Source organism: Macrobrachium rosenbergii, chromosome 27 (genome assembly GCF_040412425.1).
Source record: "Macrobrachium rosenbergii isolate ZJJX-2024 chromosome 27, ASM4041242v1, whole genome shotgun sequence".
NCBI lineage: Eukaryota > Metazoa > Arthropoda > Malacostraca > Decapoda > Palaemonidae > Macrobrachium > Macrobrachium rosenbergii.
In genome coordinates this window covers 35,357,009-35,372,008 of record NC_089767.1, presented here as the reverse complement: position 1 = coordinate 35,372,008, position 15,000 = coordinate 35,357,009, and the positions used below count along the sequence as shown (strand labels likewise).

At 34.6% G+C, this 15,000-nt stretch overlaps 1 protein-coding gene across 19 annotated transcripts in view; it reads right to left on the bottom strand.

Annotated features, from left to right (window-relative positions):
• Positions 1-15,000, bottom strand: part of sif (still life) — a 682,529-nt gene that overhangs the window by 595,338 nt on the left and 72,191 nt on the right. For all 19 annotated transcript variants that reach the window (XM_067129380.1, XM_067129383.1, XM_067129387.1 and 16 more), the window contains one exon: positions 10,410-10,469. The gene's annotated coding sequence lies outside the window, so the exon portion shown is untranslated. The remainder of the gene's footprint in view (positions 1-10,409; positions 10,470-15,000) is intronic.

The following is a 15,000-nucleotide window of genomic DNA, read 5'->3' as shown; positions in this document are numbered from 1 at the left end:
AAATGCTATGTGTGGTTCGATAAAAAAAAAAAAATCCACCCTCGGGAGTTTATCAAAACAGAGATCTCGAACCTTCTGACCAAATCTTCAAAAGGAAATTTGGTGACATACAAACTCATTAAAAGTTTAAAATTAGACCACACTCGGACTTGAAGACACATTTTTCTCCTTCTTGGATCTTGAGACAGTGTCCAACATACAGTTTCTCTTGAAATGAAAGTCAGTTAACATTAATCGCCTTTATGAAGCCAAATCCGGGACTTACAGTACGGAAGTGATCATTTGCATCCGGTCCTGACGTCGTGGGAGGTCAAACATTCTCAAACACTCTCAAACATACTCCAAGAGCTGTTTAGTTTGGGAGCAAACTGAGGAACATGTGACAGCTTCGAGCTTAGAGCGCATAAAACCCGTAACCCACACACACAGGAGTTGTCCAGAGCCCTGAATTATGGGGCTACACGTCATTCAGTAAATTACCAAACAAAGCTTTATGTGGAAGTAGTTTGCCGAAAATGGGTTTACAATCCTCATCATTATATTATTATTATTATTATTATTATTATTATTATTATTATTATTATTATTATTATTATTATTCAGAAGATAAACCCCTATAAAATATGGAACAAGACCACAGTGGCCACTGACTTGCAATTCAAGCTTCCAAAGAATACCGTGTTCATCTGAAAGAAGTTACTGAATATAATAGGAAATACAGGAAGAAGAGATCAGTTATTAGAAAGGAAAAAAAGATAAATCAATAAATTAATAGATAACAGATAAAACATAAATAAATCATTACTACACAAGTTGATTTGTTTTAGAAATTTCATGCATATCTCAGTTATCACCAATTTTCTGAATGACTCACTGAATGCCTCTTGGCTTCTACCATTTAGCAGTAAGTCTCTCTCTCTCTCTCTCTCTCTCTCTCTCTCTCTCTCTCTCTCTCTCTCTCTCTCTCTCCCTTTTCTTCTTACATCCTTATCTAATTTACGAAACTGACCAATCAAAGCCTTCAATTTCAAGTTTCCCTATTTTTTTCACTGTTCAAGTTCACTTCCTTCATGACCAGGCTAGACCAAGTCACCAAGTTTTCCGTCCCGTCGGCCTCCAAATGCAGCACAACGATGGCATAATCCTAGCCGTCGAAAGACTGAACTAGATATTGTATAACCTGGAAGCCTTAACAATCAACAGCAACGTTCTATGCGCTTTCATTTAATAAATAAAAAAAAAAAAATTCAAATTCACGAAATACAAGAAGGGCTTATGGACTTTCCCTACGATCAGATTCACTTAACTTCGGGCTTAAGCACTTATCGGTGTTAATACCCACAATAAAATACGCCCATTATGCCCGGGAACCAATTGTGAACGCAATGCAAAAGAAACCAAAAAAAAAAAAAGAAAAAAAAATAGGAGAACCACCAACGCCTCTTTTTCCCATAAGAAGAAAATTTAATTCAGCACCGGGAGAAATTTACGATGCAATTCAGGCCTATACCGCGAGGCGTGTAAATTTCCGATATAATCCCCCACGATAATGCACTTCACATTTTGCCTCGAGTTCCCACCCCCTTATTTGATTCTCCTTCGGCCCTTTCTCCTCATTCGCTTTTGTTTTTCTAAGTTATCTACTCCCGGTTTTGTTTTTCTAAGTTATCTCTTCCTTCGGTTTTGTTTTTCTAAGTTATTTCCTCCTGGTTTTGTTTTCCTAAGTTATCTCCTCCTTCGGTTTTGTTTTTCTAAGTTATCTCTTCCTCCGGTTTTGTTTTTCTAAGTTATTTCCTCCTGGTTTTGTTTTCCTAAGTTATCTCCTCCTTCGGTTTTGTTTTTCTAAGTTATCTCTTCCTTCGGTTTTGTTTTTCTAAGTTATCTCTTCCTCCGGTTTTGTTTTTCTAAGTTATTTCCTCCTGGTTTTGTTTTCCTAAGTTATCTCCTCCTTCGGTTTTGTTTTTCTAAGTTATCTCCTCCTTCGGTTTTATTTTTCTAAGTTATCTCCTCCTGGTTTTGTTTTTCTAAGTTATCTCCTCCTTCGGTTTTGTTTTTCTAAGTTATCTCCTCCTTCGGTTTTATTTTTCTAAGTTATCTCCTCCTGGTTTTGTTTTTCTAAAAACTTATCTCTTCCCGGTTTTGATTTTCTAAGTTATCTCCTCCTTCGGTTTAGTTTTTCTGAGTTATCTCCTCCAGGGATTGTTTTTCTAAGTTATCTCCTCCTTCGGTTTTGTTTTTCTAAGTTATCTCCTTCTTCGGTTTTGTTTTTTCTAAGTTGTCTCCTCCTGGTTTTGTTTTTCTAAGTTATCTCATCCTTTGGTTTTGTTTTTATAAGTTACCTCCTCCTGGTTTTGTTTTTATAAGTTACCTCCTCCTGGTTTTGTTTTTCTAAGTTATCTCCTCCTTCGGTTTTGTTTTTCTAAGTTATCTCCTCATGGTTTTGTTTTTCTAAGTTATCTCCTCCTTCGGTTTTGTTTTTATGAGTTACCGCCTCCTGGTTTTGTTTTTCTAAGTTACCTCCTCCTTCGGTTTTGTTTTTTCTATGTTATCTCCTCATGGTTTTGTTTTTCTAAGTTATCTCCTCCTGGTTTTGTTTTTCTAAGTTATCTCCTACTGGTTTTGTTTTTCTAAGTTATCTCCTCCTGGTTTTGTTTTTCTAAGTTATCTCCTCCTGGTTTTGTTTTTCTAAGTTATCTCCTACTGGTTTTGTTTTTCTAAGTTATCTCCTCCTGGTTTTGTTTTCCTAAGTTATCGCCTCCTTCGGTTTTGTTTTTCTAAGTTATCTCCTCCTGGTTTTGTTTTTCTAAGTTATCTCCTTCTGGTTTTGTTTTTCTAAGTTATCTCCTCCTGGTTTTGTTTTTCTAAGTTATCTCCTACTGGTTTTGTTTTTCTAAGTTATCTCCTCCTGGTTTTGTTTTCCTAAGTTATCGCCTCCTTCGGTTTTGTTTTCCTAAGTTATCTCCTCCTGGTTTTGTTTTTCTAAGTTATCTCCTCCTGGTTTTGTTTTTCTAAGTTATCTCCTCCTGGTTTTGTTTTTCTAAGTTATCTCCTCCTGGTTTTGTTTTTCTAAGTTAGATACTGGAAAAGAGCAAGACGAAAATTATGAAATTATGCGAATGACTTTCTGTCTGACCTTTACGCTGCTTGTGTGTACGTGATCATTGAATTATCAGCAGACTGCGACATCTCTTGGAACACACAGTATATAAGCTTTTAAATATTGCACTAATAAATGCATGGATAATGTGAGTGTGGTTTTACTGATGCCAAATCCAGTGTAATTGCACTGAACTGTTGTATGATTACTCTGTGGTATTAGTTATGGGCTACAGTTTTTTCAAATGTACACTTAACCCCAGCCATCAGAAATTTTTCAAATGAAACTATCAGAAATAACTAAGTAAGTAAGTAAGTGTCTAACTAACCAATAAACTAAATAAATATGTAAATAAATAAATAAATAAATAAATCGATATCTTCTCTAATTTCCCCGTACAAGCTTACAGGACCTTTATCAAGAAAGTTCCTTGAAAAAAAAATAAAGAGTTCCACAGTTCTGACGAGGAAACAGGAAGCATTGACAAAGTTTATATATATAACAACGAAGGATTAGGAAGCTTGATTCAATAATAAACAGAAAATAACAAATAACTCGTTTTCATTTTGTCCCTCACTGGTAGAAACTTAGCATTAAAAAAATGTTCCCAAAAACACTTCCAAAAACATCTCTTCTAACCCCAAGAGAAAAGTCTTTGGTGGTCAAAAACATTACCCAGTCTCTTCTACGAACTTCAGCAAAGACCGCCCCCCGCCCCTCGCGGCCCCCAAAATGCAAAAAACTTGACAAGCATACAAAAAGTACCATACATTCTCTCATCCCAGCTTGCTCCAACTTCCGTAGAAAATGCTTGAGTGCTTGCTGGTCAAGAAACGAGCTGGGGAACGCTCTTTTTAAACTTTTAAACATAAGGTAATAATGACTTTTAGCATGTATCAAGGCATTTAGATTCTAATCAAGAGCTGAAAATGGTATGGTTAACTTTTGCAGGAAATCCGACGCAGCCATTCCTGAGAACTTCTGGCAAATTTAGAAAAAAAAAAAACTTGGCATCAAGCAAGTATTTCGTTTACGTAGTGAAATTTAATGTTGTTGAATGAATATTAGTAAGCTAGAACATACGTTTTCCCTGAAGATGTGTTATATTTAATACTGACAATTCTAATCCTTGCCATGAGAGAGAGAGAGAGAGAGAGAGAGAGAGAGAGAGAGAGAGAGAGAGAGAGAGAGAGTAGCTATTCATTTATCTACTGACCAAAGCGCTAACTTAATGCCGAGTATCTCATATACTGAACACGAAATGTATCAGAAAAAAATAAATCCTTTACAAAAAGATATTCCCGACTTCCCTACAGCTACATACAAGTATCACAACCAAAACAAGTAAATAAATAAAATAAAATAAAACACAAGGAGCGGCGGAGAGGAGGATCACATCACGAGTATTAACGAGAGCAGGAGGCAAAGAGTCTGAACAGAATTTAAAGGGAATGGAATAAGCCGAGTTCGTCTGAGTACGGGGAAAATACTTGTCCGGCAGGAGCACAGCAGCGGCAGGAGGAGGAGGAGGAGGAGGAGGAGGAGGAGGAGGAGGAGGAGGAGGAGGAGGAAGGGTCAGGAGGAGAATAAAATAAGGTAGAAGAGTCACGAAGGCATCAGCAGAAGCAGCAGATGACCCTTGACCTTTTCCTTGGTTACTTCAGACATTTATTTTCTAGTAATGGGTCGTTCTTATGTTCTTATTATATTATTTTTCTTCTTCCTAACTATTCTTAAATCGGCTATTCGCCATGAACAATAACCGTACTGTCTCATTCTTTTATTCTTTTTATAATCTTTTTTCTCCCTCCTAACTATTCTTATCTTGTCGGCTACTCGACGTTAAAAACAAAACCTTCAACTGCACCACCTATTTTTCCTGCTCATTCTTTTATGAACTTGTATCAAAGACTCTTCATTCAAAATCATGAGCAAGACAATAGCCCACTGAGGGCCATACCCAGATATCAAGTTCTGATCACTACTGTCACAAAGTCTCGGCTCTCATTTCTTTTTGCTAAACACTTCTCCATTTATTGCTTTCCTTATTTCGAACATATTCCCAGTGACGTATGCAGACAGCCAACCTAAGATTAACTACAGTGACAGACTGTGAAGACTGAAACGGTGAATGTGATTTCACAGACACAGGCGAGATGCCTGTTACTCAGAATGAAATCACCATTAGTATTCGACAAGGTCTTTAGACCTTGGCATTCGACATTCCAGAAACTGTCGTAAGAAGTTTATGTCGAGCATCGAATACACTGAGAGTATTATTCAGCGAGCAGAGATTGCTAGTAAGCGCTTTAAACTCAAACGTAGCAATAAGGGCAAGGTTATTCAAAACACTATGCAAAGACAGTACTACAATATTAATCACCATAAAAGGGGAATGACGACGAATCTTCACAAAGGGAGAATGACGGGATGATTGTCAGAGGAGCGAAACATTCGCTGGGCGAAAAAAAAAATTAACTTACAGAAAGAACAACAAAAGTAATATACGATTATACATCATCACCAGGAACTGAAAATCATAAGACACAAAAGCACCTAAGATTATCCCATAGAACTGAGAGTAAGAGTAACATTACGAGTTGTAACTTGGGAAGTCCAGATTATAATGGGTAGAATCACTGATTTAACTCAACATCGCTATGCATACGATTATCCACGCTACGGAGAGAGGGAGCCTAGGATTATTCGCGATTATTTCGAGTAAGGTTATAAGCCTTTATAGTAAGATTATTCGACGTCAAAGAGCCTTTAGAGTAAGATTATTCGACATCAATGAGCCTTAGGAGTAAGATTATTCGACGCCAATGAGCCTTCAGAGTAAGATTATTCGACGTCAATGGGCCTTCAGAGTAAGATTATTCGACGTCAATGAGCCTTCAGAGTAAGATTATTCGACGTCAATGAGCCTTCAAATTATGATTATTCGACGTCAACGAGCCTTCAGAGCAAGATTATTCGACGTCAATGAGCCTTCAAATTAAGATTATTCGACGTCAATGAGCCTTCAAAGTAAGATTATTCGACGTCAATGAGCCAACGAGCGTGAGACTATCCAAGTAGCTCAGAATGTTCAAGTTTGACAGCTGGGCTTCAAAGATAGGGGACAAAGACGTTTATTCTCTGCAATTATGCAAATTTTAAAGCCGTCTCGCAAGTCTGGACAACTGAAATTTCCTTTTGCATATTTCATATTTTTATTAATTTTTTTTCACAATTCCGCTTTTCAATCATTTTTTTAAATTGTTTTTTAATATTTTTCTCTCAATTATACGGTCATCAACTATAAATAAGTAGTATAAATTCGTGGTCATTTCATTTTGCAAAGGTAAAACTTTACACCATATGAAATTTGTTTATTTCACCTAATTTTATCTAGTCATTTATCACTCCTGTCTTTCTCACCTTAACTTAATTATCTGATAATACCATAACACTTATTTAAGTGTTCTTCTCCATTCTGCTCCTTCTTTTCCTTCACAACTAATAAGGCCCCTTACTCACTTTCTTCTAAATATGATGCAATCATCATCTACTCTCTCTCTCTCTCTCTCTCTCTCTCTCTCTCTCTCTCTTCCCTTCCTCTTCTTTATTCATCCCCGACCTCACACCTACCAGCTCACCTAACATGTTTCCCCCCCCTCCCCTTCCCCCCCCCCTGTCACCACCCACCCACCCTCTCCTTCTCTGATAAAGGTCTCGCATCTGAGCCTATTTCTCTCTCTCAGTCTCTCCCCTCCCTTCTCCAAAGAGCGCCTCCGGGGGACCTCCATCTCCTCCTCCTCCTCCTCCTCCTCCGAGGAAATGGAAGCCTCCTCCACCTTCCTCTCTTGTGAAGGACACCCGAAAAGATTTTTGATTTCCTCTCGATTTGGGATGTCTCTTGATTTCGTTTTTTTTTTTTTGGGGGGGGGGGGGGCATTTTGTGTTTTCTTGTGATATTCAGCCAATATCATAAAACTATTGGTTTTCCACGATATTTTCTCGTTTTTTCTATATTTTTAATGTTTCGGGTTTCGTGTCACTGGTCTATTTATATGCATGTTATTAATATTAAAGTTGTTATACTGTGTTTACAGTGAATTCCTTATACTAATTTAATAGGATAATGATTAAGACAGTTACTATTTATGACAGTGTATGTTAATTACAAACTGGTTACTCTGAGAGTTATTTCACTTATACTTGTCATCAAATAGCTCTCTTTTTCGCTTTACATTTTCCATTAGAATGATAAGTTTTGCAACGTTCTTAAATGGCGCTAATCTAGCTTCAGTCCTCATACTTGAGTAACCAGTGTGGGTGTGTGTGTATATAAATATATATACAGTATATATAAGTATGTATATATACAGTATATATATATAACCATATACGAATACTTCTGAAAACATCCAGAGGGACTGCGATGAACCTACGACATGCAATATTCACTCTCCTTTTTAATAAAAAAAAAAAAAACATAAAATAATCTCTTAAATCTAGCCAAGAAAATCGCAGGCCTGAAAGGTTCCATTCAAAATAATCGCAAAGGCATTTATTTTATATAAAAAAATATTCTAAGGCTAAAAAAAATTTTAAAATACCCTCGTTAATTCGACAACGAGGCTGAGATTTCGAAATGCGACACAATAATAATTAGCGAAGTCTTCTAAGCATAAGTCATGTGGTCTGGAAAGCAAATTTCAAACAATTACTCAAGTTTTTTCGAAGTCATGAAAGAATAGCCATCAAGACTGAGTCAATATATCCCGAGCACAAAGGCTTTAGAAGTTAATTTACCAAATAGCCAAGAATCATTAAAACAGCTTACCACAACTACACTATTTCTTCACCAAATAGTATACTACTTAAACTTAATGTTTGTTGTCCCAATGCCGTTCAAAAATAACAAACACTGCGTTTATACGGCACTCAATTGAATGCGGTTTAGTTAAGTCTGATCGAAAACTTCACAAAAATGTACAAGGTAATTTACGGTGTGACAAACGGAAACAAACTACCTGATGTTTGTACAAGTCCTATCCTGCCCCGTCAAACTATTACCACAAACACGATTAATGTTAGTGCTTACGCCATCGAGAGAGAGAGAGAGAGAGAGAGAGAGAGAGAGAGAGAGAGAGAGAGAGAGAGAGAGAGAGAGAGAGAGAGAGACGTAACAATCATGTCTCAAGAAAATGCGAAAGAAAAAGATTTGTAAAACAAAGACTAAACAATGCATTAATACACATCTGTGTGTGTGTGTGTGTGTGTGTGTGTGTGTGTGTGTGTGTGTGTGTGTGTGTGTGAGAGAGAGAGAGAGAGAGAGAGAGAGAGAGAGAGAGAGAGAGAGAGAGAGAGAGAGAGAGAGAGAGAGAGAGAGAGAATACCAATTATGTCTCAAAAAATGGGAAAGGAGAACCACTAAAGAACGATAAAACACACACAGAGAGAGAGAGAGAGAGAGAGAGAGAGAGAGAGAGAGAGAGAGAGAGAGAGAGCGCAAGTCACTACCACTGACTGACTTCAAAGGCGAACTCTCCCTCGTTTTTGTCACCGAAGTCTTCGAGGGAGAACACAAAAAATTAAATATTAACCGTTGTAAGAGAAGCGACCGCCTGTCTCGGAGACAAGGGACCGCGATGGGAAGAAAGAGAATCAAAAATAAAAGGAGATGAAGACAAAACGAAAGCAGACAATGGAGAACTCGATAAAAAAGTTTTGGCAAAAGATTAAAGGTTAACATACTGATGCCAATTTCAGCAACATTCCTCCCACAACAGTGAGAGCTTTCTCTCTCTCTCTCTCTCTCTCTCTCTCTCTCTCTCTCTCTCTCTCTCTCTCTCTCTCTCTCTCTATCTATATATATATATATATATATATATATATATATATATATATATATATATATATATATATTTATTTATTTATATATATATATATATAGTTATATATAGTATATATATAATATATATATATGTCATATAATATAGTTGCATGTTATATATGTTATATATCTTCCAGCTCACAATAAGTTTTAGGGGATGCGGTCGCCACCCATACGCCATTTTAAAGGCTAGTAGCAACCAGTACACTTGCCCACATCCCACGTACGTAATTAAATGTTTAGGTCAACAAAGGCACAATGGTTCTACACCGAGGACAGACCGGTACACCGCTTGAGAGAGAGAGAGAGAGAGAGAGAGAGAGAGAGAGAGAGAGAGAGAGAGAGTGTGTGTGTGTGTGTGTGTGTGTGTGTGTGTGTGTGTGTGTGTGTGAAGTACCTACGTTATGGAAAGAATTAAAACCAAATTTCCCAGCGTCATCTCTATATCATACTGGTCAATCAAGAAAGCATATTTACAGAAATCAAGAAGTGGTTTTTTCAAACGGCTCCCAGACTGTTACCAATTTGAAGCTTGCCAATCTTACACATAGCAGCAGCATCTTCAAGGCAATAAATACAATTACGTGATTCTCTTCCATATCTTGAAGAACTGACCTTAAAATTTTTCATTTTACATACAGTAAAAAAAACAACTCGAAGCGTTTAAGATTGATTTCGAAAATCAACAACGAGGACTGATTATAAGTTCGTGATGTCCTTCCTTTATTTTCCGTTCAAAGAACTTTAAATTTTGAGTATAAGAACAATGAAGTTTGGCGTATGGACAATATGAAAATATATATATATATATACGAGTATATATATATATATATATATATATATATATATATATATATATATACATATATATATATATATATTCTTTGTCTTCAGCCTTTACCCATCTCTATACGGGGTATATATATATATATATATATATATATATATATATATATATATATATATATATATATATATATATATATATATATATATATATATATATATATATATATATATATATATATATATATGTATATATATGTATAATATATATATATATATATATATATATATATATGTATATATGTGTGTGTATATATACATATACAGTATATATATTACACATTAAAAATTTATCTTTTAAAGTGAAGCGTATCAGCAAACGTTGTGGTAACACCAACTGCATACGCCTACGCAAATATACGCACAATATAAAACAAAGTTTAATTGCTGAATTTCTCTATGTGTTTTTACGAACTGATTCATACAACTGTATATGAAAAAAAAATTTGCAATGGCAATAAAATGATCTAAAGAAATTTCTGTCGCTGCCTAAATGTTCATCTTAACAAAATATAAAAGTTTAACTATGAGCTACAGATTTCACAAAACTTATATCAAATGTTAATATTAAATGTTACTTACCTGATTAAGTTAGGGTGTTCACTTCTGTTGAATTTTGCGGTTCTAACGCAGTTGAGCAATCTGGAAGAAAATAAAAATTAGTACCTGGGTTAAACTGTTTAGTTTGTTCTCAGTCTACTCGTGCACAGTATGCACTTCGTGAATTTGTGCATATAAATGTGAATTTAAGAGCGCATAATATAATGCTACTCTATAAACATATGTTATAAGATGTTCACGGTTTCATTTCTGCTCCAGTTTAGTATTCTTTATTGTTGGCTTACTTTCATTTATTCAGTTTACTATTTCGTTGTGCCATCTCTTAATCGGTAGTACATTATTTCTAACTCTCTTTTACTTCTAACTCTCTTTTGATCATTATTTCTTACCTCCATTTACTCATCATTTCGTTCTCTGGTCAAATAATTATTTTCCTATTATTATTTTGTAATCACTTTGTCCCTCCTTCTAAGCCTATCCTTCTATTTTCTCATTTACTACCCACTCTATCAATCCCTACACCCATCATTCTTTTCCCTACACTCATCCAAAAACACACACACACGCGCAACCTGGTCAAATCATTATTTTCCTACTATTATTGTGTAATTATTTTTCCCCTCGTTTTAAGCCTATCCTTCTATTTTCTCATTTACTACCCACTCTATCAATCCCTACACCCATCATTCTTTTCCCAACACTCATCCCGCCCCCCCAATAAAAAACACGGGCTAATCACCACACTGCAGAAAACACACGCACGAAAACACGGGCAAACGCGATGCACTGCATGGCCCCAAACGCGATTTCAATGTGAGTCACGAAAATGTCACACAAACCAGAGTGAAATGTTAAAAGGCGCAGTTACTCGTCGCTCCGGGGCACATCCATCAATAGAGAGCTGCTGCAAAATTCGACAGAATAAAAATTTGCGACACGCCATGAAGCCCATTGATAAAATCGCCCTGTCCAACTGCATAAAAGATTAGCGGGGCGCGGTGGAAAAATAAGAGTGGAGTGATATTAATGTACGGAAAGGTATATGTATATATATATGTAGTAATATTGTATTGTTGTATTAATGCATATATACATACTAATATTGTGTTAACACATATATACGTTATAATACTGTATTAATGTATATATATTTATATATACATATGGTAATATTGCGTTAAAGCATATATAAAGTACATAATAGAGTTGTATTAATGTATATATACGCAGTAATACTGTATTATGCATACGTAGTAATTTTGTATTAACTTATGTAACCGTAGTAATATTGCATTAATGCATATATACGCAGCAATATTGTATTAATGTATATATGCGTAGTAATACTGTATTAATATATATATATATATATATATATATATATATATATATATATAAATATATATTATACATATATACAATGTATATATATACGTAATAATATTGTATTAATGTATGTTTACGTAGTAATATGTTATTAATGTATGCATAAGTAGTAATATTGTATTAATGTATATATGCACAGTAATATTGTATTAGCAATGCTTTAACGTATATATACCTAGTAATGTTGTACTAAAGTATATATACCTAGTTACATTGTTTTAACGTACAAAATTACTGGCTGAAAGCCAAAGGGTAACGGAGTCGGATTCCACTACGTTTAAGGAGAAAAAGACGCATGGTGAAAATTGTATGTATGTAAGTATGTATGTATGTATGTATGTATGTATGTATGTATGTATGTATGTATGTATGTATGTATGTATGTATGTATGTATGTATGTATGTATGTATATATATAAATATATATATATATATATATATATATATATGTATGTATGTATATATATATATATATATATATATATATATATATATATATATATATATATATATATATATATATATTCCTCGCTCTGTACGACTTATCGTTTCACTGCTGTCAGTTTTACTAATTATTTTATTTTGTTCTTAAATTACAGCTGAGAGTTATAATATATATATATATATATATATATATATATATATATATATATATATATATATACTATATAACAGTGCCTAAGGTAAATAAAACGTAACGCTTTATAATTTCCCTGGATAATCTTCACGTACACTAGGTAATCCGGATTCTGGAATGATTAATCCGTAAAAATAATGGAACAACAGTTTTTTCCAAAAACATTCCTTCTTTGATGTCATATTTTATTAAGTATGCATCTCGACTCTGCAGAATTCGCCGTTTCATTTCAGTAAATTTGTGAGATATATTGCAGTACAAAAACAACTGGAAACAACGCTAGCATTCTCGTCAATATTTCGCAAAACGAAAACATTATTTTTCCACAGAAACTTCATGAAGAAAACTTCCTTCATTTTCGATCTCCGGGAAATGCATAAAAAAATGGCGTTAAGGAACAAACACACAGAACTTCGTTTTGTGACGAGAATTTTTCAGCGCTGTAATATTTCATCATAGAGTTCTGACTTAAGTTTTTATCCATCCTCACACCCTATCGCTATTTGGGTCTAACTGACTGAACCAACCGTTTATTCCAACAGCAAACAGTAGTCAGCGAAGCTTTAATAACGAATTTTAATAATCAAAATCCTACGAACTTGACGATGGTCAAAAGTTGGGTTAAGCAGCCTTCAATTCTTCACACAGGATGCTAATGACGTATTTATGTCACTTCTCCTTATCTACTGATGGAGGAAGTGCAAGATGAAACGACAGCATTTTGCACAATGCAGATAGAATCAGAATATCTACATGGCAATAATAGCAATTTTTTCGCAAATTTTCTTTCACAAAAATGTGGCAAAAATGCTTGCAATGTAAGACTTCTCATCACCTGTCAAGCACAACTGATAATGAATGCATAATCAGACAATCATGTCAGTATTCCATTGATGTTTGTTTTAGTGATTACCTTATACAGTATATATATATATATATATATATATATATATATATATATATATATATATATATATATATATATATATATATATATATATATATATATATATATATATATATATCTTAACAGTGAGTAATGCGTATAAACTGCATAACTTGACTAATGCCAAGTAGCGTCATGAAATAAAAAAAAAAAAATCAGGAATATCCTTGATTCAAACTGATAATATAAGTTAATGACCATGGAAATCATCATACACTTGGCAACAAAACCTGAATAAAACTTAAAATTTAAAGTTCGTAGAGAAATATAAAATAAAATTGTGGCTTCTATCTCATGATGCCACCTCAATTCATTCGAATATCCAATATTTAAAAAAAAAAAAAAAAAAAAAAAAACTCTCGGTCATCAAGAAAAAAAAATTTTGTTTTGGCGAGATAAGGCACACGTGACGGAGAAGAGCTGCAATCGAACTATCGCGCGCCATTCATTAATATCAAGTGACCAATCAGGATGTACCACGTGTCATATCGTGACTGGTTGGTTATTGTGACACCATTCTTTGATACCAAGTAAACAATTAGGACTCTGAGTCTTGTTTTGGTTCATTACTGTGGTATAACTGGTTAATGTCAAATTCTGACTGGTATCAAAGCCAAGAATTATATCTGACCTTCCCCATTTTATCACTCATAATCTAAAAAACGCCTTTCACGTTATCACTAATAAACTCTCTACGCCTATCCTCCATGAATTTGAAAAACACCTAGCACACTATAACCAATAATTGAAAACTCATTTCCCTACGCCTACAAGTTATAATTATTTTAAAAAAGTCGTTTTGCCTATTAAAAATCAGTCCTCGTGCTCAAAACATCATCAGTTTTGCAATACCTAACTTTCTCTCTGAAATCAAGAGCGCATCACTTTCTGTACTATAAAATCTCTACTGTTGATACAAATATATATAGGTCATTTATTACAGAAGGGGCAAAATGCCTAGACAATCCTAAATAATACTAAAAATCCCCCACATGAATACACAGTGAAGCATTCCGCATCTCTTCCCTTTTTCTATAATGATAAAATAAAACGACCAACTACCAAACAACACGACCCTTATCTATCCACACGGGAACATCAAAAGAAAAGAGAATCAATAGAACTTTTGAAGACAGAATTTCTGCAACAAAAATCAAAGCTCAGAAACTACGACCGGTCGCCCGGAAGAGATCCAGTTATAGACTGGAAGTTCTTCAAGCAAACTGATATCAGTTTTGGTCTAGATTAGCAATAAAAAAATTGACATACAAAAATGAAAAAGTTGGGTGGTTATGTTCCAAAGTCTATGAAGTTTGACAGTGTAAGTATCCCGTTGGATAGTGTATATGCCAGTATGTTTCCTGCTCGTATGAATAGCTTAGGTATTAAAATACAAAATATAGGTCTAAATATTATAAAATAATTTTATTTTTCACTACTGGGCCACTTCACCTAACAAGGCCTGGCTACAGAGAGCGGAAAAGGCAGTGTCTCGTTTGTTTTATTTTATCTCTATTGAAAAAGGAAAGAGTGGCAGTATGTGTATAAAGTTTCACTTTTAGGTGCAAAACAAAACATACGTTGGACGTGGGTACCATTTTTTAGACTTAATAGTCTACCATGAAGAAAGTCTCATTTCCTGA